The sequence below is a fragment of the Tenrec ecaudatus genome, chromosome 6 (assembly GCF_050624435.1).
Source record: "Tenrec ecaudatus isolate mTenEca1 chromosome 6, mTenEca1.hap1, whole genome shotgun sequence".
Classification (NCBI taxonomy): Eukaryota; Metazoa; Chordata; class Mammalia; order Afrosoricida; family Tenrecidae; genus Tenrec; species Tenrec ecaudatus.
Window position 1 is genome coordinate 83762950 of NC_134535.1, and position 25938 is coordinate 83788887.

The 25938-nt window shown below is 44.5% G+C and overlaps 1 pseudogene; it reads left to right on the forward strand.

Moving 5' to 3' along the window:
* The first annotated feature begins 2752 nt into the window (after positions 1-2752).
* On the forward strand, positions 2753-3202 carry LOC142451038 (baculoviral IAP repeat-containing protein 5 pseudogene; annotated as a pseudogene).
* The last annotated feature ends 22736 nt before the right edge of the window (positions 3203-25938 follow it).

Genomic DNA, 25938 nt, shown 5'->3' on the forward strand with positions numbered 1-25938 from the left:
ACCCACTCACTCTCTACTTTCCCAGCATCGCCCCTCACACCCCTGGTCCCCAGGAAGCTTTTTATCTAGTTACCATCTCTGTAGATGTAGTTATCCGAGATTTTGTATACAAAAAAGCATACAAAACAACACTTACCAACAATAACAAAGTAAAACAGAGAAAATCCGCAATTGAAAAGAAAGTAAAGAATATTAAGCACTAGAACAAATTTGAAATATGTTAGAAGGGAGATCAAAGAATAAGGTGTTAAAATGTAACCTAACTCCATCTGCCATGAGGAGCCCTGGTGGGTAGTGGTTACTTTGGCTTGCGATCTGCAAAGTCCGCAGTTCCAAAGGCACCACCAGGTGCTGGGTGGGAGACGGGCTTTCCGCTCCCATCAGGGGTCACAGGGTCGGAAACCCATAGGGGCAGTTCTACTCTGCCTGTAAGGACGCCACGAGTCAGCACTGATTTGGAGGTAGGGCGCACATCTGCTGTAAGCCACCTCCCGACGCACCGTGCATGACAGCAGGGCGGTTCACATCCCTGCTCTATGGTCCGAGGGAATTAATCGGAGGCTTAATCCACGTGTATTTCTCCTTCACTCGTTTCAAATGGAAACAACTTTTAAATGGGTCAAAAGGGCGTTAAAATGATCAATATTACATTTTAACCTGACTGCATCCATCATAATGGATAACAGTAGAAGTTCAAGATCCATCTGCAGGATCCACGCATAGATTAAGCCTCAGGTGCATCCCCTCTGCCCATAGGTTCGTGGCTAGCCTTAGTAACAGAGAGCATTGAATTTCAATTTGTGACAGATGAAAGTGTCCCACAACAGGACTAACTCCAGGATCCACTGATTCTGATCAGCGACACAGCAGATGGGTCCCAATGACAAGGAGAGCCTTGTGGAACAGAATGTCAAAGTCTCCAAACCACCAGACTTACTAGACACAATGCGACCAGGGGGGATTCCCCAGCCTCCTCGCCAGAAGATACCACTCTAAAAGTTTAGCTCAAAATGTGAACAATGTCACCGCTGAGTACAAAGCTTCACGAAACAAAAATCTTACAGGCCAAATGGAAAGCAGCTCCTCTGAAGCAGATGAGAACGTTGGAGGCCAGTGAGGTCACGTTCGCCGGAGTGAAACAGCTAGACTGGGAACCATGAGAACTTGGTTTACCACGAACAGTAAGGAAGAGCCTTCATTGAGGGGGGAACTTGTTGAAGCCTCACTGGATACACTTTCACCGGAGATATAATAAATGCTTCAAAAGGAAAGCTGACCCAGGCCAGAGGGATAATGAACATCATTTTCTAAATTAAGATTTCAAATGAGCAAATAGGCTATTGCAGATGTAAAAGAATCACACGGAACAGAAATGCAAACCCTTACAGAAGAGATGGAATGGGACATTATGAAATGAAAACAGAAAGAATTTGGGGTGGAAGAAGAAATTAAATCACCTGAGAGGTAAACACTAAACTGCGGCGTGCTGCCAGGGCAGGCAGGCAGGCCCCAAGGGGCTGGTAAAGCCAGGGGCTAAGAGCAGTCATCAGAGCCCTTCTCTAGAAAGCTCCACTGGTCAACGAGAACCTCCTCAGCGCAGGCTGCGCTCCCCACCGGAGGCCAGCTGGCTTCTGGTGAGTGGTGTCTTGCACTGGCCAGGGAGAGCTACCTATTGGATGCGGAAGCACGTCACAAGCACATTGTTCACTACAGAAGGCTCGTGGAAAAATAGACTGAAAAGACATGGGATTTTTCACCGACTTTGTGACGCCCTATATCAAAGCTTAAATTCTGTAAGTTTCAAATGCAATAAATTACATTTCAAAGGTGGGCAATGGGGAAAATGAGCTGATATCAAGGGCTCAAGTAGAAAGAAAGTGTTTTGAGAATGATGACGGCAACAAATGTACAAATGTGCTTCACACAATGTATGTACGGATTGTGATAAGAGTTGTATGAGCCCCCAATAAAATGATTTTTTTAAAAGCTTTGACTTTGGAAAATAATTGGAAACACAAGTGATTCCTGGAAGCTTAACATATACAAGATGGCTGACATAGCATTCAAATTCTTAATATCAGAAAAATTTCACCTTACAGTTATTTCACATCCTGCAACTTCTTTTCAACTATTCCAGTGTTAATAGGGATATATTGTAATGTCTGGTAAATCACTTACAGAAAGTGTCTAATACAAATGCTAAGATATATTATAAATGTAAATTAAAACTTTGTGAACTTTTATGGTTAAATTAATTCCTTTAAATACATGGACCTTATTGTAATTGCTAATGATGATTGATTCTCTATAATACAGAAAACTTCCCAGATAACAGACATTGTATCAGATAAAGTAAAAGACATTGCTGTTCTTCATAATGAAAATGACATTAACAATGCTATGACAGTTTAAGTTTTCTAGGGAATAATACGGAATCTGTTGGTTATATTTTTCAAAGAAGGTTCTTTTTAATTTCCTTTAAAGAGTTTACCGAATATAATTCACATATCATGTAAATTCAATAGTTCAATCATCTTAAAAAGCGCTGTCACATAACAATAACAGTATTCTAGAGACAAAAAATAGCATGAATATTATTGCCCATTTCTCTACATGGTCAAAGCAGTGAGTGCCAGAACCTGTGTGAAGTTGAGACCCATTAAAGCAGAAAACTTTGGGATATTTTTCACTGAGAGAGGAATAGAAAAATGTTAACACTGCATCGTGAATCGCGGGTTCGTTGGGCGGCGGCATGAGCGCCCCTAAGTTGCCTCGGGCCTGGCAGCTGTATCTCAAGGCTCACCGCATCTCAACGTTCAAGAACTGGCCTTTCTTAGAAGGCTGCTCCTGTACCCCGGAGCAGATGGCCGAGGGTGGCTTCATCCACTGCCCCACGGAGAATGAGCCCGACCTGGCCCAGTGCTTCTTCTGCTTCAAGGAGCCGGAAGGCTGGGAGCTGGATGATGACCCCATAGAGGAACATAAAAAGCACTCGTCTGGCTGTGCCTTCCTTTCTGTCAAGAAGCAGTTTGAAGAGTTGACCCTGAGCGAATTCTTGAAATTGGACAAAGAGCGAGCCAAGAGCAAAATTGCGAAGGAGACCAGCAACAAGCAGAAGGAGTTTGAAGAAAGCGCCAAGAAGGTGCGCTCTGCCATTGAGCAGCTGGCCGCCCTGGAATGACTCCGCCCAGCCTCTGCCTGCTGTGACCCCCCCCCCCCCCAAGCTCTCTGGGGCCCTGCAGCTGGGTGACTAGACTGAATGGCTTGTCTGAGTGGCTGGTGTGGCTGGAGGACAGCCCACGGGCCTGTACCACCTGCCCTGCCCTGCTCTTTCTTGTGCCTTCTTTCCTGGTGGGGTGGACTGGCCTGAGGCCAGCTGCGGGTGCGAGGCCTGGGTCAGGAGGGGGCCGCCTGACGGCGCCATGTAGCTGTGGCCTGCTGTCCCTCAAGGCCAAGAAGCTGGGTGTGGATGCGTGCAGGGTCCCTGTGAGTGGACGAAGAATTCCAGTGTCCTTTTAAAACTCATCTGAGACTCAAGCCCCAGAGGGGTCTGTCTTAGCTGTGTTCAGAGCACCGTGGCTCTCGCTGCGCCAGACAGCATCTGCACAGGCTATGGGCTTGCTGCCCACCTGTGTCCATCAGTCCTCATCTTCTCACCCCCTTTCCCCATGGGTGTCCATCTAAAAGTCTCCATCCTGCCTGCTGTGCCCCCCTGGTCCTTGCATAATCGTACAGACCCATGAGTGCAGAAGGGGGTCCTGAGCGGCAGGCTGGTGCCCCTGGTGGGGAGTGAGCACCTTTCTCTGTGGGCCCGGGGTCGGGCTGGGGGGAGCTGAGTAAACCCCACCACCTGCTTGAGGTCCCAGGAAAACATTCTGTGGACACAGGGCAAGGTGGCCACGTTTCTCTGTGACCTGCATGCCCCAGCTCACCCAGGAGTGGGCGCCAGTGCCCCCAGGGCACTTCCCTGAGAGTTCTTACAGCCTGGCATCACCAGCCTTGCTCATTGAGTCCTGCTGCCACCCCAGTGACGGATGTCAGGCAGCTGGTGCCCAGTGTCCCCACTCATGCGCAGCTCTTCCTGACGGAGACAGTGTGATAAATCAATAAAAATGTCCTGAAAAAAAAAAAAGACTGCATCCTGTCAGAGGAGAAAACCTTCAAGTTTCAATAAAACAAGGCAATTGACTGAGTTCTGGCTCTCACAAGTTTCACTATATTACCATGGATCTAGGTAGAGTTTGTTGAAAATACTTATATGTGTGTTCTGTGAGATATTAATTGAAATTCCTTGAAAAATGTTATGAATAATGTGAATAAACATTTTTAAAAATTGAAAAAAAAGAACTGTAAGAGCCCCCAATAAAGTGATTTTTTAATTACACTTAAAACCAAGGTTCTAAATATGTATCACTTCCTAATTCTTTTACTGTATTTGCTATTGCCTGTGATCCCGGGGCTGTGTCCATTGCTATCTACGGAGGTGCTCCTATGCGTTTCTTCCCTGCTCCCTGTTCACTGATGTCATGTTGGGGGCTTAAAATCAGCCATGAGGAAGTACCTGTGTACTAGAAATAAGCAAATGCTACAAATGGCTGGGAACCATTTACCAGCATGCCACTCATTGTAGTTCACCTCCTCCCCCCATTAAATCCTCCTCCTATTGATCCCAAGGTACCGGACAAGAAACTTCCTGCATGCAAACCTTTGTCTCCCAGTCCGTGGCTGCACAAACCAGACAAAAGACTAGCGCAGCGCAAGTGCACCGTGTGGGGCCTAGCGAATGGAAATAAGACAAGCCAAGGCAATGAGATCAAGAGACTAAAGGATCAAAGAGAAATGAAGGGATGTAGAAGTCCAACAGATAAGATCCAGTGCACAAATCAGATCCATTTCTGGATATCTTCAAGGTATGCTATTGACTCAATAGCTCTCTCCCTAAAGAAAGGAAGAGCTGAATGTCTACATTAAAGGAGTACCAAGTTGTAGAGACTCAAAGTGGATACATTTTAGAAAAGGGTACTTTGATGCAAAGAGGGGAAAACCATCACCCAGCTCGCTGGCCGAAAGACCAAGTCTTTCAAACAGTAACAATGATCTGGCCTCAGAGTTCTCAAGAACATTCCAACTCAGACCCCAGCAGAGCAACAGCTCCTGCAAGGCAATCCCCCGTGAACTATGCACCCAGGGAAATCAAAAGGAACCAGGGAATCTTGTGCAGACAGCCAAAAGAGAATGGAGAGAACGTCAGCAAAGACACTGGTGGTGAACATGGAAGATAGGAAATGTAGTCTAAGACTAAAGCAAAGTTTGGGTGGAGTAAGGAGTTTATTATCCTCAGGTGCCCTTGAACCTGCCCCAACTCTCAGTGACCCTACGCACATGAGGCTCATTGAAGGGAAACATCGCCCCCGCCTGCTGCGTCCTCACAGTGGTTACCTGTTGAGCCCGTTGCTGTAGCCAGTGTCGAACGATCTAGGTGAGGGTCGTTCAATTTTCAATGACCTCTACCAAGAAAGATATCTTCTACGGGAATCCATCAGCATCACAACAATAAGTAGGATGTCCTGTTCCGGGGACTGATCTCTCCTGAGAACATGTGCGAAGATCACCCTCGATGTGGATGAGAATTCTGGACGTCCTTGAGCCGAGGCGGGCTTGTTCTTCTGGCAGCCCGTGGTACTTGCAATACGCTTCCCGGCAGTATCATTCAAATGCATCGATTCTTCTCCTGCCTTCTTGTTCATTGCTCAGCTTTCACGTGTTTACGAGGCTATTAAATATACCACGCTTGAGTCAGGCACATCCTAGTCCTCAAATGACGTCTTTGCTCTTTAACCCTTTAAAGAGGTCTTACACAGCTGATTTGCCCAATGCAATATGGGTAAGGAGAGTATCTAAAAAAAATCTATGTACTTGAACAATGTCCCAGGTGGCACGCAGGGTTAAGCACAAGCTGAAAGGTTCGTCGTGTGAACCCACTTCTGAAGTCCAGGCCTGGATATCTGTTTCTGAAGTCACAGCCTTGGAAACCCTGTAAAGTAGTTCTCCTCTGGACACCCCCCCTCAGGTGTGCACGAATCAGCATCGACTTTGTGGCAACCCACAATAACAATGTAGTAATAACCCTTTTAGAATGAGAGGAGCAGGAGGAATGGAGTAAGCTCCTTACCTCATTGGTGCGAGCTGATGTTAGGCGCTGATGAGTCAGCTCCGACCTCTAGCAACCCTGTGTTCACAGAATGAACCGTAGCCCCTGGCCTGGGCCATCCTCACCATTGTGCTGATGGCTGAGCCTATTGTTGCAGCCACTGTCAGCCCATCTCATGGAGGGCCTTCCTTTTTTTTTTTTTGCTGCCCTTCTACTTTACCAAGCATGATGTCCTCTCCAGGGATTGGTCTCTCCTGATAACATGTCCTAAGTACAGGAGGACAAGTTTTGCCATCCTTGCTCCCAAGTGGGAGTTAGAGGAAATCATTTAACGCAAAGTTTCAAATTGGTTCATTTTCGTTTGACCTCCTGCTGAGAAGTTGCCTTCCCACCCCAGACATACTGAATTAGAATCTACATTTTAACAAGATCCCCTGGTTAGTCTCAGTTTGCCCCAGTGGTCAGACTTGGGTAGAAGTAAGAATCACCTGGGTTGGAAAAATCTGGAAACAGTTAATAGGATGTTTTTACAACATGATATAATTAGTCCTCCTAAATGGCACATGTGAAGAACGCGGACATGGCAAATGCTTTGTTACACACGTATTTGCCACAATTAAAAGAAACACAAGCAAAACAATGAAGAGCAAAGGAAATGAACAGTTTTGTGAAAGATCATGTACCTATAAATATGTTCTGTTTATAGAAGTATGGCAGTATTGGGACCAAGCAGCAGCTGCATCTGTGCATATAAGTGGGATTGATTATCTGTTAAAAGAAAAATATTTTCAGACTGGTGCCCAAAGTAAAACCCAACTCTGTACTTATATATAAGAAAGCTCCTCCCCCATGTCCTGTGGGGAGATAGTCATGAAGGACTGCAAACAGACTTGGAATTATGTATATTTCTTCCCTTTTTTTTTTCTTCTCCTTTTCTTTTTTCAATCTTTTTGTTGGGATTATGTCATAGTCTGCCTACTTATATAAGATAGGCATGGGAAACAAGCCCGAGGAGAAAGCAGAGGGACTGATGGTCCCTGGGGATGGGGTGGTAGTGGTGGTGGTAGTGGGGACTTGGCAGGAGAGGACATCAAGAGAAGGATGCAGGAAACAGACAGCACCAAAGACCAGGGAACAACTAGGGAATCAGAGTCAACAACAAGGAGAAGATAGAGATAGATCCTGGGGGTGTCAGAGCAACAGCAAACTAGCCAAGAGGAAGTACTAAGAGGCAGAAATAGGGGGAAAGTGATGGTGCGGCAAGAGGAAAGTAAAATGAAACAGAGGAAGGACCTGGGAAACAAAACAATGGATAGAGGTATAAGCATAGCTGTTATATATGTAAATATACTAATCCACAAAAATAGAGGTATTGGCCTATGTACATATATTTATATGGCAATGCACTGAGGTAGTAGATGATAGACTTCGGGCCTCTGCTCATACCCTCCCTCAACACAAGAACACTTTGTTCTAACATATTAGCAGTCTGAGATGTTCACCCTCCTGACACAATCGCTGAAGACAATATGAGTGTATAAGTAAATATGGTGAAGAAGGCGGATGGTGGCTGCTATTAAAAGATATAGCACCTGGGGTCTTAAAGGCTTGAAGTTAAACAAGCGGTCATTCAGCAGAGAAGCAACAAGCCCACATGGAAGAAGCACACTGCCTGTACAATCATGAGGAGTCATTGGGACTGGGTAATAGGCATCAGCAAACACATAACAAACAAAAACATATTGTTGATAATGAGGGGGATTAGAGCAGAGACCCAACGCCCATCTATAGACAATGGCTCAATCCCCCCCCCCCCAATAGAGGAGCCACAGAAAGGAATGAGTCAACCAGGGTACAGTAAAGCATCGATGAAACACACAATATTCCTCTGGTTCCTTGAGGCTTCCTCACACCAACCATCATGACCCCAGTGCTGCATCTCAATTCAGACTGGACCAGAGCATGTACACAGGTACAGATAAGAGATAGGGGCTCATGACACACAGAATCGAGGAACAGGAGTGAAAATAGTGATACCAGAAGGGTAGGAAGAAAGGAAAGAGAGGAAGGGAGAAAGGGGGAACCAATCTCAATGACCAACACATAACCATACACCCCTCTCCAGGGAGAGGAACAACAGAAAACATGGGGGAAGGGAGACAGTGATCGGTGTGAGAAATGAAAATAATAATAATTTATAATCTATCAGGGGACTATAAGGGAGTAGGGAGGGAACAAAAAAGAGGAGCTAATACCAAGGACTCAAGAGAAAGTAAATGTCTATAAAAGAATGAAGGCAACCTATGTACAAACATGCCTGATGCAAATTGATGTATGGATTATAACAAGAGTTGTAAGAGTCACCAATAAAATGATCTCTTAATAATAAAAAATGAAAACTCCCCAACCAAACCTATTGCCATCGAGCTGGTTCTGCCTCAAAGGGATCTGTTAGGACCGAGCAGGACTGCCCCTGTGAGTCGCCAAGGCTGTAACTCTTTATTGGGATAGCCCTCAGAGGGGCTGGTGGTTCCAAACTGCTGACCTTGTAGTTAGCAGCCCAATGTGTAACCAGTAGGCCACCAGAGCTCCAGATAGAAGAAAGAAACAGAATAAAATAAAAGAATGAGCAAACAGTCTAAAATAAAAGAATGGGGAAATGCAAATTAAAAAAGCAAGGGTAATAATCCTAATATCAGACAAGGTAGCTTTTAGGTACAAAGCACTGAGACAAAGAAGGACGTTTCAAAGTATGAAACACAATTCCCTCTGCAGGTCTATCAATCAGGAGTATCTCTGTAACAAGAGAGGAACAGCTTCCCCAAAGCAGAAACTATAGGAGGTGGATGACATAGGCAGAAACACACAAAAAAGACTTTAATACAGAGCCCAAAGAGCCACTGGGGGAAAAAGCAGACATGTAGGACAATGAAGTAACCACACATCTTGTTTATAAGATGAATAATGGTTTGTGAGCCCTTTCCTACAAAAGGTTACACGTGGGTGAGTCCACTATCTATCATTGCAAATTATCCCCCCAAATGTAGTGGCTTAAAACAAACAACCCAGGAACCTAAATGACCAGCTATCAGGAAGATGGTCTGGAATTGGGCACTGTTTGTGTCCTTGGGCGTCTCGGACCCCACCTAGTGACAAGTACCAGCAACAAAGCAACACGCCCATGTTATCTGACGGGGTTTCCGGGGGTCCGGAGTTCAATAACGGCCTCCCTGGGTGGGAAGGCCTAGGGTGTCTCAAGAGGTGCAGTCAAAATGCTCCCTGGGCCTGCAGTCGACTGCAGGTGACCCCAGGATGAAGACTGCTTCCAGGTCGGTTGACTCGCATAGCTGTTGGCCGTAAGATCCTTGCCCGGGGACCATTCCATGGGAGTTCTTGCGGACTTTTCCGACGGGCAGCTAACTCCCCCTAGCATAAGTGATCTGAGCCCGAGAAAGGTTGAAGCCACAGGGGCGTTTAGGACCCACTCTTGAAAGTGACACACCATCATTTCTACCATGTTCGGTTGGGTCTCTAAGTTGTAACTATGTTCAAGGTGGAGCGCCTTGCCTTGCAAAAAAAGAAACGAGGAAGAGTGTGTGGAGATCTTTAAAAAGTAACACGGAGGGCTTGACAGAATTGCAAATGTGCATTTCCTACTGACACGGAAAAGTGATCTTTGAGCCCATTGTCTGCTCACAGACGTTCAGCTCACAGGTTTCTGAAATTACCAACCGTTCCCGCACTAAGAGCTGGCTAGCTTTGAGTCTTGGTTTGGCAAGTCATTTGCAGATGTAAAAGGGAAAAGATAGAAAAGGGAAAGAAGATTTCAAAGTTATATCAAGAAATACAGAGAAATTACGTTTGGTCAGCATGACTCACTAATGGGAACGCTCTAAACTTATCTGGCTTGCTTGGAATGCAGCGACCTTTGGAAGACAGTGCACTTTGGGGATTTGGAGCTGGGACTGCTCTGGCCTCCTCAAGCAGAGGGCAGAATGAGAGGGGAAGTAGAAGCAGCAGGTCACTGTTGTGTATACGTATGGTTGCTGTAGAAGGATGTGTATGCGGATGGATGCTGTAGAAGGATGTGTATGTGGATGGATGCTGTAGAAGGATGTGTATATGGATGGATGCTGTAGAAGGATGTGTATACAGATGGATGCTGTAGAAGGATGTGTATACAGATGGATGCTGTAGAAGGATGTGTATGTGGATGGATGCTGTAGAAGGATGTGTATACAGATGGATGCTGTAGAAGGATGTGTATGTGGATGGATGCTGTAGAAGGATGTGTATGCGGATGGATGCTGTAGAAGGATGTGTATGTGGATGGATGCTGTAGAAGGATGTGTATGCGGATGGATGCTGTAGAAGGATGTGTATACGGATGGATGCTGTAGAAGGATGTGTATGCGGATGGATGCTGTAGAAGGATGTGTATGCGGATGGATGCTGTAGAAGGACGACACAGGCATGAAAGGGGGAGATTCCCAACCAGATGGACTGAAACCGTGACTGCACAAATGGGCTCAAACAGAACCATTCTGAGGATGGTCAGGCCCAAGAACTGCTTCCTTCTGTTGTACGTTGGGGGGCTATGAGATGGAACCGATCCCTAACCCCAACATCTCCAGGAAGAGAGTTCCTACAGGACGAATATAAAAGACTTTCTCCTCTCTTGTCTGTCTAGTTTAGCTGTTTGATAAAGGAGCTAATAAGGATCAACATAAAAAATGTGCCTGGTCTGCCTTGATTTCAAATGCTATTTTATACGTTTAAGAGTGTTCAAACAGAAGCTCGGCCTTCCACTTCCGCCACGTAAATGAACTCACTGGGCATCCACAGTTGTTTTTATTCACCTGCTGGGCATTAAAAAACCACTCAAGCAGCCCTTAAAGCACATTATATTTCTCTTTAAAAAGTCATGAAACAGATCTTCCAGTGGAAGAAAAATGGGACACATGTGGGACTCCTTTCAGAATCTGTAGCTCACGATGGAGAACCAGCTGCCAGGGTTCAACGATCACAAATTTCCATCACTCCAGATTCCTCTCCAGGTGAAGTCTGCTGCCACCGACTCTGGCCGGGATGTGTCACTGACCTCTCACTCCTGGGAGAGGCCTGGTGCAAGTCCTTCTGCCAGCACGCTTCAGCTCAAGCCAAGCATTCTGATCCAATGGACCTGGTTCTGGGCTGTCCCTTAAACATTAGCATCTGGAAAATGTGAACAATGTTTTTGATAATTGCAGTAACAAACTTAGTTGCTTTTATTCTACTTTTCCCCAGAACATTCCCATGATTATTTACAAAGAGAAAAGACTTCAGGAGCAATTTAAAACACATCTGGGTAGACAGTCACAGATGGGAGGTCTACCACACAGAGTATGGCCTTTGGGAAAGCAGAGAACTCCTGTGCTTCAATTTCCAATGTGCCAAGTGCTTCAATTTCCAATGTGCCAAGTGGAAACCCTAGTCAACCTAATGTCCTCAGCTTACAATGAGCCACGAATGATGTAGTATTGGCTGAGAGCCCACGGGTTATGAGTTGGGCTGCTAACCTCAAGGTCAGCAGTTCAAGCTCATCAGGTGCTTCATGGGAGAAAGATGAGGCTTTCTGTTCCCATCAAGATTTGTTGCCCTGGAAACCCACTGGCACAGTTCTACTCTATCCTATAGGGTTGCTATAAACTGGAATTGGCTCAATGGCAATGAGTTTGAGCTATATCAAATTCATATTCGATTCATATATCATATTCATATGTGAGGTATATCATATTCTATTTCAAAACCCACCAAACTCATATCATATGTTCTAGTGCAGGACTTGGCAACCTATGGCTTGCAAGCAAAATCCGAGCACAGCCTACTCTGTGCTTAGAATGCTTTGGCATTCTGAAAGGATTGTGAAGCAAAAGGAGGGGGCAGGCACAGGAGAAGCAGCAGCAGCAGCCACCACAGCGACAAAGACTCACTTGGCCCTGCCTGTTTGGGAGGCTCTGGTGTCACGAAAACATTTCAGAAATAATATATTTCAACAGGTATAATTGCTAATCAAACTGCATATATACTTCATAGTCTAGTTATTGGCATTAAGGAGAAAAGAAAATTAGGAAATGGCATCATAAATCATTTGTTTAATAAATAACGGAATGCCTACACAACACTATGCTGAACAATAATGATATAACAATGATCAATCAGATAAAGATGCAATTCCTGCTCTCATGGTTGGGGAGAAAATAATGGAGTGAAATAACCTATCAGTTACCATACAATTTGACATGCAGTAATATTAAGTATGATAGTTACATAATCTGGTGCCAGTTTGAGAAGATTATGAGTGAAGGGGTGGAGTTTGGGCTGGCTATCAACATATCGAGGCCTCTGTGTGGGCATGGTCTTCTCCTGAGAATTCTGGCAACTCTGATATTTCCTCCTTGGAGGCGGGAGACACTCCTCTCTCTCCCTCTCTCTTCTCTCTCTCTCTTTCTCTCTCTCTCTCTCTCCCTCTCTCCTCTTCTCTCTCCTCTTCTCTCTCCTCCTATCTCTCTCCTCACTTCCTTGGAGACTCTACTGACAAGGCTGACTCCCTGTAAAACATCCCTGAGGAGAAAGCCACATGGACCAACCCTGATGCCTTCAGAACCCTGGACCTGGAAAAGCCACGTGGAGACCCCTGCCAGTGCTAGCTAAGATGCTTACAACACCATTGGATCCAGAAGACTTCCAACCTGTGATCTTCCTGCATTCAGCATCATTGCATGTGTTTCATGAGTCTGAAGAGGACTTTATAGACTGGTATCGGACATATGGGCTAATATCAGACTTATGGACTTGATCTTGACTGGGCTGGGATGTTTTCTCAATATTCAATTGCTCTTGTATGTAAGCCTCCTCCTTATTCACATGAGTCTATGAATTTCTCTAGTCTCCCTGACTAGCAAAGTAAGTGAAGCTGCAAGTCGATAAGGGAGATTGTAGCAGGTGCTCCTCATCCAACTTTGGGGTGGCAGAGGTCATTTTCCACAGGAAAGACCACTCCTCAGTGGCACCTGAATGATAAGAAGGAATTATTCAAATGAAGTGGGGCAAGGAGAAAGATCCTGTTTGAGAGACTGTCATGCAAAGGTCTTGTGATCAGAGAAAGCCTTGGGTGCTTGAACTGAAGACCTGCAGAGGAACTGGGGCGTACTGTGCAGGGGATTATGGGGGAAGGCGGTGAGTTACACTATGAGATGAGGCTAGAGACCTGAGCAGGAGTCAGGCTCTGTTGGGGGTTTTGATTTCATACCAACGGTAATGGGGAGCCATGGGAGGCTTTTAAGGCTGGGGAATACAGTAAAAATCTCAGCTGAGAGCATTTTAGTGATTTGAGGGATGGACTGGAGAGGACAAGACAGGACATAAGAAACCTGCTCGCAAAGCTACATAGTCACCCAGATGAGAGATGATGTAGTGTAATACACTAATTATTAAACCATTGCTATTGGCTCCAAATTCTTCTGTACTTTGCCTCATGGTACCAGATAGATTAGGACTTCACTGTATCTAGAATTGACTTTGATGAAGCATAGGGATGCTACTTCCTATTTTCCATATACTGTTCTTAGGCGCCATCGTCGGTCCTAATCCACAGCGAGCCTATGACAACTTCACAAAACATATAAATATGGAAATTTGACCTAACACTATTGAATGACCCTTCCTGGGTTTGATACCCAGGTAATGCCCCTCATTCTCCATTCCCATCTGTCTGGAGTGGAGGCTGAGATGTTAGGACTCGTAATGGATTTCAGGGAAGCTTCTAGACTAGGAAGAAAAGACTAGCAATCTACTCCCCCAAAATCAATGAAAACTCTGGATCACTACAGCCCGATCTGCAAGCAATCATGGGAATGGGACCTGGCAGCGTTTCCTTCTGTGAGACAAAGGGTCACCATGAGTCAGGGGCCAATCAGCAACAACAGGGACAACCCTCATGTTGTTCTTCCGTAGGGTGGAAGTAGTGATAAAAATACACTTGTGATGAAAACATAAAAGGAGTGATAAAAATATACGGGGACCAATTGGCAGCATGAGTCAGGGGCAGCTGGCAACAATGACAACCCTTCTTGTTGTTCTCCAATAGACTGGAAGCAATGCTGAGAATAGCCTTAGAAATTAGTATGAGCAGCCTAATTGATGGAGATTATGCTATGTTTGGGGAGATAGTCGAAAAAATAAAGATATTCACTCCCCCCCGCCCCCATGAAGGATCCTAAAAGTACATTTAGATATTCTGCACACAGATCTGTGATTCTGCTGTTTGCCAACAAGGGGTTGGGAAGCTTCCCAGTAAACAGAGAATCTGGACTTCATCCTGGGGCCTTGAGGAATGAAATTAATTGTGGAAGGGCAGGTGTGTGCTGGGAGCAGAGAGGAGGAACCCGAAGCAACTTAAATAGGCAGAACCCTTTCACAAAGCCAAGAGGGAGTGGAGAGGGCTAGAATCTGGTAATTTAAGGTGACAGACACTAATAATAAGTGTCTTTGAATTTAAAAGCCGCAGTAAGGGAGGACATAATTGAATTACAGGAGGACAAAGAAGGACAGAGAAAGACTAAGAGGTGTTCTCAGGTCAGCCTCCCACTACAGCCGGGTACTGTTTTCACCGAGTTCCCCAGAGAGACTTCTGCCATCAAGTGACATTTGAGGTATTAGACATGTGGGATGGGATTGGACACCTTGAGCATACGATCCGTAAGGGGCTGACCGTGCACACTTCCTGCTGAACTAGTTTCTTATCCTAGAGTCTGATCCCCAGGCTCAGATGTTGTCCAGGACTTCTCAGCCCTCTATCCGTCTGTACTGACCAAAACGAGGAAGAACCGATGGATGAGCTCCTGCTGTGGCGTGTGCTCTCCAGCTCCAGAAAGCTGGGCCCCAATGGGGGAGGATTGGGCGAAACTGGGAAGGGATCTGGCAGCCACTGAATATAAATGATGTGCTAAGCAGAGGACTAGGTGCCTTAGTTTAATCCTCAAAGCACAACTGCCACTCGAGTATTGTTATCTGGAAGGAATAAGCTGGGGCTTAGAGAAGCTAAGAAACTTGCCCCCTGACTCATGGTTAAGAAGTCAGTGGGATGGAATGCAAATGCGTTTTCAAAGTCCAAAGAGAATGTTGATTCTGCTAGGGCAAAGAGATCCCGCCCAGACCAGTGTTTATGCCTGGCTGTTTCCCTCCCTCTTGGTAAGGCGTCACCCCCCTGGTTCTGAATTCTCTCCACCACCAAAGAGTGACTTTGTATTGGCACAATTTAACATTCTGCCTGTTAAGACGGACAAAACCCTCAGAGGTTTATGAAGTTTAGAAATATTAGTGTGCATGTATTTAAAATGCAAAAGGGCACTACTCTTGCCAACAATACATTTTTATAAAAGGAAAATCACTTCCTCCTTCATTTATTGGAATTACTTGGAAGCAGAAGTCAGGAAATCCCCTTCCTTGATTTGTGGTATTTATGTGGCTCACTGTTGTTCCCAAAGAACAGTAGAATTTATTTGGCTCTGTCCTGCAGCACTTTCAATGTTTAACCATTATTCTTTAACAGAACATCATTTAGGGATTTCAAAGATTTTCCACGTAAAAAGAATTTATTTTACATCCTTTCCTATATTCTGAGGATAGAAGCTATAAATAAGGGATGTGTAATGACTTCTTAAACATGAAAAAAGTATATTCTCTATGATGATCACCTACTACCTTAGAAATTACTTATAGAAAAATACTTTTAATATACATGTACAATTGGTGGTGAGGGGGGAGTGACAGGCCTGGTAGGGAATGATCAAGGGTAAGGCAAAGTAAAGAGGTATAGCTGTAACCCAGGTGGGGACGGAGCATGGTAGTGGGGCAGGAGGAAAGTTGAGGGAAAGAGAGGAAAGAGCTGGGAGGCAAAGGACATTTATAGAGGTCTAGACAAAAACATGTACATGCAAATATATATATGAGGATGGGGAAAAATATATACATGTACATTTTTGTTGGAGTAACAGATATTTGAGAAACATGTAAATTGTCCACATGCTCATGGTACCCAAGAATAACTTCAAAATATTTTAACCAATGTAAAACAAATTATTTTCAAGACTAAAAAGATCATCATGAGCACTTAGTTAAATAAAATACTGTCCCAAAATAAACCCCTATGGTTATATTCATTTGGCTTTTACCAAATCAAATGAAAAAGAGCCAAAGTAGTTAAATGGAGGAAAGAATCGTCTTTTCCCCCATACCAACTACGTGGACAACCCCCTACCCCAGAAGAATTCACTTCAGAGGACAGCACTGAATATACAGCTCAGGGAGAGGGACATATCTGATCAGAGCACACAGGACAGGAGCAAATGAAGGGGAGGAAGAGAGAGTGGAGCACATCCTAGCCCACCAAGCCTTGAGGACAATATTCCTGCTCAGAGCAGCCAATGGACAGAGAGGACCAGAGGGCCAGCCCCATTAGAAGACATGACATCCCTCATTGACCCATAACCCTACAGGAGACAACACTGGAGACACAGTGCAGGAATTGTGCCCACTCTGATCCCACCACACCAGGGTGAAACTCTAAGGGCATGCATCAGAGTAGCAAGGGCAGCAGAGCAATGAAGTGCCAAGGGAAGACCAAAAATGAACCTTGGGACAGAGTGTGGCACCTCAGCAGTTTCCCCCAGAAAACATGCCTAAAGATCAACAAACAGACCTTGAACTATTTAGGTTTTTCTTTTTTTGTCCTTGGTTTTTCGTTGTTGTTTTGTTTTCTTTAGTTGCTTTGTTTTGCTCTGTTTCTGTGCATATTATTATCTCTGCATGTCTATCAAAATAGGCAGGATACATAATCTGGAGGAGGAAACAACAGGACTGATGATTAGGCAGGGGATGGTGGGGAGGACATGGGAGCAAGGAAAGGAAGTGGGTTTTAACAAACCCAGGGACAAGGGAACAACAAGTGATCCAAAATTGATGGTGAGGAGAGTGTAGGACGGCTGGTAGGGTTTGATCAAGGGAATGTAACCGAGAGGAATTACTGAAACCTAAATGAAGGCTGAACATGATAGTGGGATAAAATGAAAGTAAGAGGAAATAGAGAAAAGAACTAGGAGGCAAAGGGCATTTATAAAGGTCTAAATACAGGCATGTACATATGTAAGCACATTTATATATGATGATGGGGAACTAGATCTATGTGCATATATTTGTAGGTTTAGTATTAAGGAAGCAGATGGACATTGGACCTCGCTCAACTCAAGTACTCCCTCAATGCAAGAACACTTTGTTCTATTAAACTGGCATTCCATGATGCTCACCTTCCCCACACAATCACTGAAGACAAAGCCAGTGCATAATCAAATGTGGTGAAGAAAGCTGATGGTGACTGGCTATCAAAAGATATAGCATCTGGGGTCTTAAAAACTTGAAGGTAAACAAGCAGCCATCTAGCTGAGAAGCAACAAAGCCCACATGGAAGAAGCACACTAGTCTGTGCAATCACAAGGTGTCGATGGGATCAGGTATCAGGCATCCAAGACCCAGAACAAAAAATCATATCAGTGTGAATGATGGGGAGTCCAGAGTGGAGACCCAAAGCCCATCTGTGGGCAACTGGACATCCCCTTACAGAAGGGTCGCGGGGAGGAGAGGAGCCAGTCAGGATGCACTGCAGTACTAAAGAAACACAGAACTTTCCTCTAGTTCTTTAATGCTTCCTCCCCACTGCTATCATGACCCCAAATTCTACCTTACAAATCCGGCTAGACCAGAACATGTACACGCGTACAGATAAGAGCTGGAAACACAGGAATCCAGGACAGATAAACCTCTCAGGACCAATATTGAGAGTAGCGATACCAGGAGGGTAAGGGTAAAACGGGGGGAGAAGAGGGAACCGATCACAGCGATCTACATATAACCCCCTCCCAGGGGGATGGCCAACAGAAAAGTGGGTGAAGGAAAACATTGGTCAGTGTAAGACATGAGAAATAATAATTTATAAATGATCAAGGGTTCATGAGGAAGGGAGGGGAGGGGAGAAAGGGGAAAAATGAGAAGCTGATATCAAGGGCTCAATTAGAAAGAAAATGTTTTGAAAATGATGATGGCAACAAATCTGCTAGACACAATGGATGGATGGATGGATGGATGGATGGATGGATGGATGGATAGATGGATGGTGATGAGTTGTAGGACCCCCCCTATAAAATGATTTTTTAAAATACAGTAATTTTTATTAAACAAAATATATCAAAATATGAAGCCTTTCCTTCTAGACATTGCCTCCATTTACATCTATATACACTTCGGAAGGCTGTTCCCATCGCTTTAACCTTTTCCTAAAGAATTCTGCACTCTTCCATTTACATCAGAACACAATTGTGTTCCTTAGAAATGTTCTTTGGGTTTGAGGGACAAACAGAAATCTGAAGGACAAGTGCAGGTCTGTAGGGTGGATGGAGCTACCTTTCCCAGCAGATTTCTTGCTACCTTTAAAGAATGGGCAGGTGAGTTGTTGTCATGGAAGAAAATTCCTTGGCACATCTTTCCTGGCTTCTTTCTTTTTTTCTTTCTTTCTTTTTAAACACTTTTACTGGGGGCTCCTATATCTCTCATCACAATCCATACACTCATCCAGTGTGTCAAGCACATTTGCCCATATGCCACCATGATCATTTTCAAAGCATTCTCTTCCCACTGGAGCCTCTGATATCAGCTCCCCTTTCTGCCCCCTCCCTCCCCCGCCTGCCCTCCCTCATGAACCCTTCATAAGTTATAGACTATTATTTTCATGTCTTACATCTTCCTCTGTCGCCCCTCACCCATTTTTCCATTGTTCGTCCCCCTGAGAAGGGGTTATATGTTGATCCTTGTGATTGATTCCTCCTTTCTCCCTAATCCTCCTGGTATCTCTACTCTCATTGTTGGCCTGAGGAGTTTATCTATCCTGGATTCCCTCTTATCTGTAGCAGTGCACATGCTCTTGTCTAATCTGATTTGTAAGGTAGAATTGAGGTCATGATAGTGGGGGGAAGGAAGCACCAAAGAACTAGAGGAAAGTTGTGTGTTTCCTCAGTGCTATATTGCACCCTGACTGGCTCATCTCTTCCCTGCGAATCCCTGGCCTTTTTCTTACCCACGAAGTTTTCAATTTTCTTAAAATTCTTCATAATAAGCCTCCTTGATTATCCTGTGTCCTTTGAGAAAATCTACCAAAATTGGCCCTTTAGGGTCATAAAACGCAATCATCACTGCTTTCTGAGCTGATCTCTCTGTCTTGAATTTAACTCACTCAGCAGATCTCCTGGAAGCCAGCTTGATTGGACCTTTTTTACGAAGGGGCCTAAGGAGACTAAAACAAGCGCTTACTAAGAGAACTTGTCTACAGCTATCTCCTGATTAAAGAGACATGCTGAACCAGAACTATAGCGAACTGGAGCCCTAGTTGCTGTGCTTTGTGGCTTGCCTGCATATCATTTATTAGTTGACAAGTAAATGTCTGATTCTAAAAGTATCTAGGTAAAAAACCACCAAGCTTCTCATCTTAAAGCATCATACCACTTTTAAGATTTAGAAAAAATATAACAAGAGTTCAGGTTTTTTTCCTATACAGTTATCAGAAATGACTCACTATGGGCCTACCCCAAAAGGCAAATTTACACAACTGAGTTACTATGCTCAGTTATGTTTTCCCATCGCAACTACACCTTAGTGCATCATAGACTGACAAATCCTTTATTGCTTTTGAACATGATTTCCCCCGAGTTCTTTCTCACATAAGAGCGGTGCCATTCAACCCCGTGGAGAATTATGTATAATGTTGTTTTTACTCAGTCTTATGTGCTATACACACTCGCCAGGCAATCTTATCCTTCCCAAGGCCTTGGAAACTATGTATATATTTATCATTTCAAGGTGTAGCTCAGAGGCAGACCAGCAGTTCCTGAATCCTGGAGCTTACACAATAGGGAAAACCTTCTTAAGAAAACTGATATACCTCTTTGTGGTAGTTAGATATTATATCAAAACTAGACACTCCTGGTTGGGGGGCGGTCAAACTGTCAATCAAGTGACAGCGTAATGACACACCCTGGGGAGTGTGGCCTTCTGTATGAGAACAGTGCTGAGCAGAGATGGTGCCTCTTTACCACTTCACCGTCCATCTCGCTGGGACATCACTGAGACTCTGTGCCTTCCTCCAGGAGCGGCGCTTGGTGGGACGTCCAACCGTAGAACTGCCGGTGCCCGGTCATGCTTTCAACAACCTTGGCTGCACACAATTCTGCCCCACAGACTGTGAGCTCCGTGCATCCCGATTCACCTTTCTGGTCATTAGCTTGCAGCTCCCTGTGTCTGAAGGGGACGCTGGCTAACACTAGACTTGTGGACTTGTGTTGGACTGGGCTGGGGTGCCTTTTTGATATAATATTACTTCTTGATTATTAAAAAGTTCTTTCCAATACGTAGCTGCTGGTCGCTGCCTCTGTTTCTCTAGACCGCCCGGCCTAGCACACTCTTCAAACACAAAATTGCTAGAACCCATCACTAGGTCTTGAAAGGAACTTTTGCACTGTCAGAGGTCAGACATGACAGAGGAGCTCTGGCTCATTGGTGGGATTACCTGATAGACCTCTAGTGACAGGGGGCTGAGGAGTCTCCCAAGAAAGAGCTCATCCTAAGGAGCCCACTCCAGAAAAGGAAGAGTAATCGTGAGCTGACTCCAGGGCACAGTGCAGAGTCCAGGCCAACGAGCAGATCACTGGCTCCCTGGGAGAGAAAGAAACATTCAGTAAACATGCAGAGGTTTTCACTGGAAATTCTCGAAAACACTGATGCCCAAACAGCACTGCCATGGGACCCATCTAACAGTAAGCAAAGGCACGCTCCACCTGGCTGCAGATTTGAGATTAGGTTTCTGGAATATCTGCGGTGATGTAAAGTAGAGCGATGGAAATTGTGGAAGGAGGATGGTGACCAACAGAGTCTAGGGAAGATCAGGATTAGCCAGCAGAGGACCCACCGTCGGGTGGAGCAGGGGGACTGGCAGAGGCCACTGAGTCTGGCGGAAGAGCAGCCGCACTGGGTTCATTTTTTCTTTAATCCTTTTACTGGTGGCTCGTACAACTCTTATCACAATCCACACATATATCCATTGTGTCAAGCGCATTTGCACATTTGTTGCCATCACCATTTTCAAAACATTTTCTTCCTACTTGAGCCCCTGGTAGCAGCTCTTCATCTTTTTCCCTCCCTCCCCGCTCCCCTCTCCCTCATGAACCCTTAATAAGTTATAGATTATTATTTTCCTATCTTACAGCGTCCTCTGTCTCCCTTCACCCACTTTTCTGCTATTCGTCCCCCTGGGAGTGGGATATATGTAGATCCTGGATTGATTCATCATTCCTCCCACCACCTTCTCCTTATCCTCCTGGTAGCTCTACTCTCATTATTGGTCCTGAGGGGTTTATCTATCCCGGATTCCCTGTGTTTTGGGCTCTTATCTGTAGCAGTGTACATGTTCTGGTCTAGTCAGATTTGTAAGGTAGAATTGAGGCCATGATAATGGGGGGTGGGGGGAGGAAGCAATAAAGAACTAGAGGAAAGTTGTATGTTTCATTGGTGCTATACTGCACCCTGACTGACTCATCTCTTCCTTGTGATACTTCTGTGAGGGGATGTCCAATTGTCTCCACTGCATGTCCCCACCCCATTCACATTGGTATGATTTTGTTCTGGGTCTTAAATGCCTGATACCTGATCCCATAGATGCCTCGTGATCACACAGGCTGGTGTGCTTCTTCCATGTGGACTTTGTTGCTTCTCAGCTAGATGATACTTGCTTATCTTCAAGCCTTTAAGACCCCAGAAGCTATATCTTTTGATAGCCAAACATTATCAGCTTTCTTCACCACATTTGCTTATGCACCTGCTTTGTCTTCAGCAATTGTGTTGGGAAGGTGAGCATCACAGAATGCTGGATTGTTAGAACAAAGTGTTCTTGTGTGGAGGGAGTACTTGAGTAGATGCTCAATGTCCATCTGCTACCTTAATACTTAACATATAAGTACGTAGATCTATTTCCTCACTTTTATATAAATTATATTTATTAAATGGAAACTTCTTTCAGCTTTTGTATACTGATTGCAATAGTGCGATCTGCTAAGCATTTTGTATAGAACCAAACATTTTGATTTTACATTATGCACAAAATCCTGAACAACAAATCAATTTCATGATTTTGTTGTTTTTCAATTTCATGTTTTAAAACTTCACATAAATGATACTTTTTGTACCAGCTCTCTGTGGTGGAATTAGTTACTCATAAGACAAAGTATGTTGGATACAGCTCCACACACCTAATGGGTCCTTAGGAGCAGCTTTGGGATTATGGAAAATAAGACAGAACAGCGAGACACAGGGGTTCCTCCCCAAAATTGGGATCAAGAGAACGAATATATTTTTCGATGGGTATGTATAATCATGGGGCTTACAAATCTTTCAACAGGCGTACACATAACGGAGTGAACACATAATAGAGTGAGTGGGTAATAGAGTGAGTGGGTAATAGAGTGAGTGGGTAATAGAATGAGTCAATGGCTTAATCCTGTATGTCCTGAACCCTCCCCAGGAGAACAAACTATGATCAGTGTGTTAGTCTGGGTACTTTAGAGAAACAAATCCACAGAAACTCATATATAAGAGAGAGTTTTATATAAAGGGTAAGTGAACATCAAGAAAACATCCCAACCCAGTGCCGCCCAAGCCCACAAGTCCAACATTAACCCATGTTTCCAATTAACCAATCCACAAAGTCCAACTCCATCTCACAAAACACACACAGTGATGCCGACTGCAGAAGGAAAGCCAAGTCAGTGTACGTGTAAGCATCTCAGCACTGGTAGGGGTCTCCACACAGCTACTCCAGCACCCAGGGCTGCTTCGGGGTAGGTCCATGTGGCTTCTCCTCAGGGATGTCTTGCAGGAAGTGAGCCTTGCCAGTTGAAGCAGGGAACTGGCTAAGGCAGCTGCACTCTGATCTGATAATCAGAAAGCAAGAGACCCTAGAACTTGAAAGGTGAAGCTCACCAAGCCATCCATCTCTCCGCCCTTCAGTCAACGCCACATGAGTTTATTGGCCAGGTTGGCACAATAAACTTGAACTCTATCAATCAGTCTCAGAAGGAGACATGAGAAGGGAGTTAGCTACTCTTTAGGGTGGGATGGGCAATAGAACCTGGGTGCTCCTAACTCCAGATAACCTCCGGGCGCATAGTGAACAGCCAGGTGCATCTTTTATGACAGCTCCTTTCTGGAGGGCTCCAGTAGGGGCCATTTTCAGTCATGAGAATGTATATTAAGAGTCTTTTTAAACTCACAACTGTGAGCACCTTCTCCTATAGAAGTCAGTCTTCCAGACTCTGGATTATGAGCAGGGAGCCTTGGGCCACTTACATTCTCATCCAGTCCCTCAGTTTCCCACAAAAGTAGATGACTGTAAGAAATCAAATTAATTTTGAATGTCTTAAGCATTTCTGTATAGCAAGCAACATATGTAAATCCATTATTTCTTAGAAACATTTTCCTAGGAAAGGCTTCAAATTGTTTTAGCTATTGAGCTGTCTTAAAAATTTTTTTAATCTAATCAAATCTTCAGTTTAAGATTGAGGCTTTCCAATGTCACTCTTTAAACATTTCAAAACTTTTATGGCATGTACATTTGATAATTTTGGGGTTTTCTGAATCCTAGTTGACCATGGCTGCAGTGAAATGGAAAGTATGGAAAATTCTTCAAGAAGGTCAATCATTAATGCAAGGATTTGCATAAATTTAATGTTACTCATATTTTTATCAAGGCAGAGTAAAAGAATGTATTTCCAAGAGCTTCAAAAAGTTCATGGAATTCATGCCCCACTGTCATGACCCAGGGCTGCCTTTCACTGCAGGCTAGACTGTACACAGGTTCAGATAAGAGATAAGAGCTCAGGACAAATGGAATCCAGGAACAGGAATGGGAATAGCAATGCCAGAAGGGTAGGGAGAAGGCAGGGAAAGGAGGGGAGGAAGGGGGAACCGATCGCAATGATAGACACACAACCATACACCCCTCTACAGGGGGAAGAACAACAGAAACCATGGGGGAAGGGAAACAGCAGTCAGTGTAAGATATGAAAATAATAATAATTTCAAGGGTTCATGAGGGAGGGAGGGAGGGGGAGGGAGGGGGAAAAAGGAGGAGCTGATATCAAGGTCTCAAGCAGAAAGAAAATATTTTGAAAATGATGATGGTAACAAATGTACAAATGTGCTTGACACAATGAATGGCTGGATTGTGATAAGAGCTGTACAAGCCCCCAATGAAATGATTTTTTTAAAAAGGAAAATAATAATTTATCAAGGGGTCACAAGGGTGGGAGGGGGGTAGAGAAAAAAGAGGAGCTGATACCAAGGGCTCAATAGAAAGTAAATGTTTAGAAAAGAATGATGGCAACATCTGTATAAATGTGCTTGATACAATTGATGTGTGGAGTGTTATAAAAATTGTAAGAGCCCCCGGTTGCCCGCGAGCCGTCCATTTCTGCTTCAGTCGGGAAGGACGTCTGTGGTGAGGGAGAAGAGCCGCCATATCTTCCGGTGCTTTGGCAAAACCTCAGATGCGAGACCTTCTGGCAAGGCGGCTGCGGATTCACATGGTTGGAGCATTCATTCTATCGCTGGGGGTTGGAGCTTTCTCTAAGTTTGCAGTTGCTGACCGGACAAAGAAGGCATATGCAGATTTCTACAGAAATTACAATTCCATGAAGGATTTTGAGGAGATGAGGAAAGCTGGTATCTTTCAAAGTGCAAAGTGACTGTGGAATGGAAAGAATTTCCTCAGATTGATTCCATGAAAGTCGCTGGCCTGTGTCCTTGAACTGTGAAATATGGCTGTGGGCTAAGGAGTAGTTTCTCTTGGTAAATAAACAATTAACAAATTTTAAAAATCGTAAGAGCCCCCACTAAAATATTTTAATAAAAAGAATTAAAGTAAATTTACAAATTTTAAAATACATGGCATTAAAAGATACGAGATGTAAACTTTATTTCTCAACATAAGTGCCATCAGGGTTAAGACACTTTCGAAAGCTGTTAGCGCCATTCAGCCCCTCCCTGTACACCGGCAGGACCTGGGACTGTGCCCTTTAAAGATCTTTTTCAGATTCAAACTCAAACAAAACAGGCTCCCTGCCATCAAGTCCATTGCGGTATATAGTGACCCTACAGGGCAGGGCAGACCTCCTCCTATGTGTCTCAGAGACTGTCTCTTTATGGGAGTGGAAAGCCTAATCTTTGTCCCACGGGACAGGGGTCGTTTCAAACAGCTAACCCAGTTGTGAGCACACCAACGTGTAAACCCCTACTCCACCAGGGGAACCCAAAGAAACCACAGGGATTCAAGTCAGGACTGCAAGGTGAAGCCCCATGATTTGCCATGCAAAGCCTCACAACATTGTCCTTATTCGGTGAGAGGTATGAGCAGGCAGCGTTGCTGTGGTGGGAAGTCCTGTGCTGTCTGCTCAGTTTACTCAGGTACTTTCCCGCCAGAGTTTTGGCTAACTTTCTCAAAACATTCTCATAATAAGCAGATGTTATCATTATTTGGCCCTCCAGAAGGTTAACAAGCAAAATGCCTTGAGCAGCCCCCAAAACTGTTGCTATGACCTTCGCCCATCTTTTTATCAAGCCACATGTACTTCCTGGCTTGGTTTAACTTTGCTTGG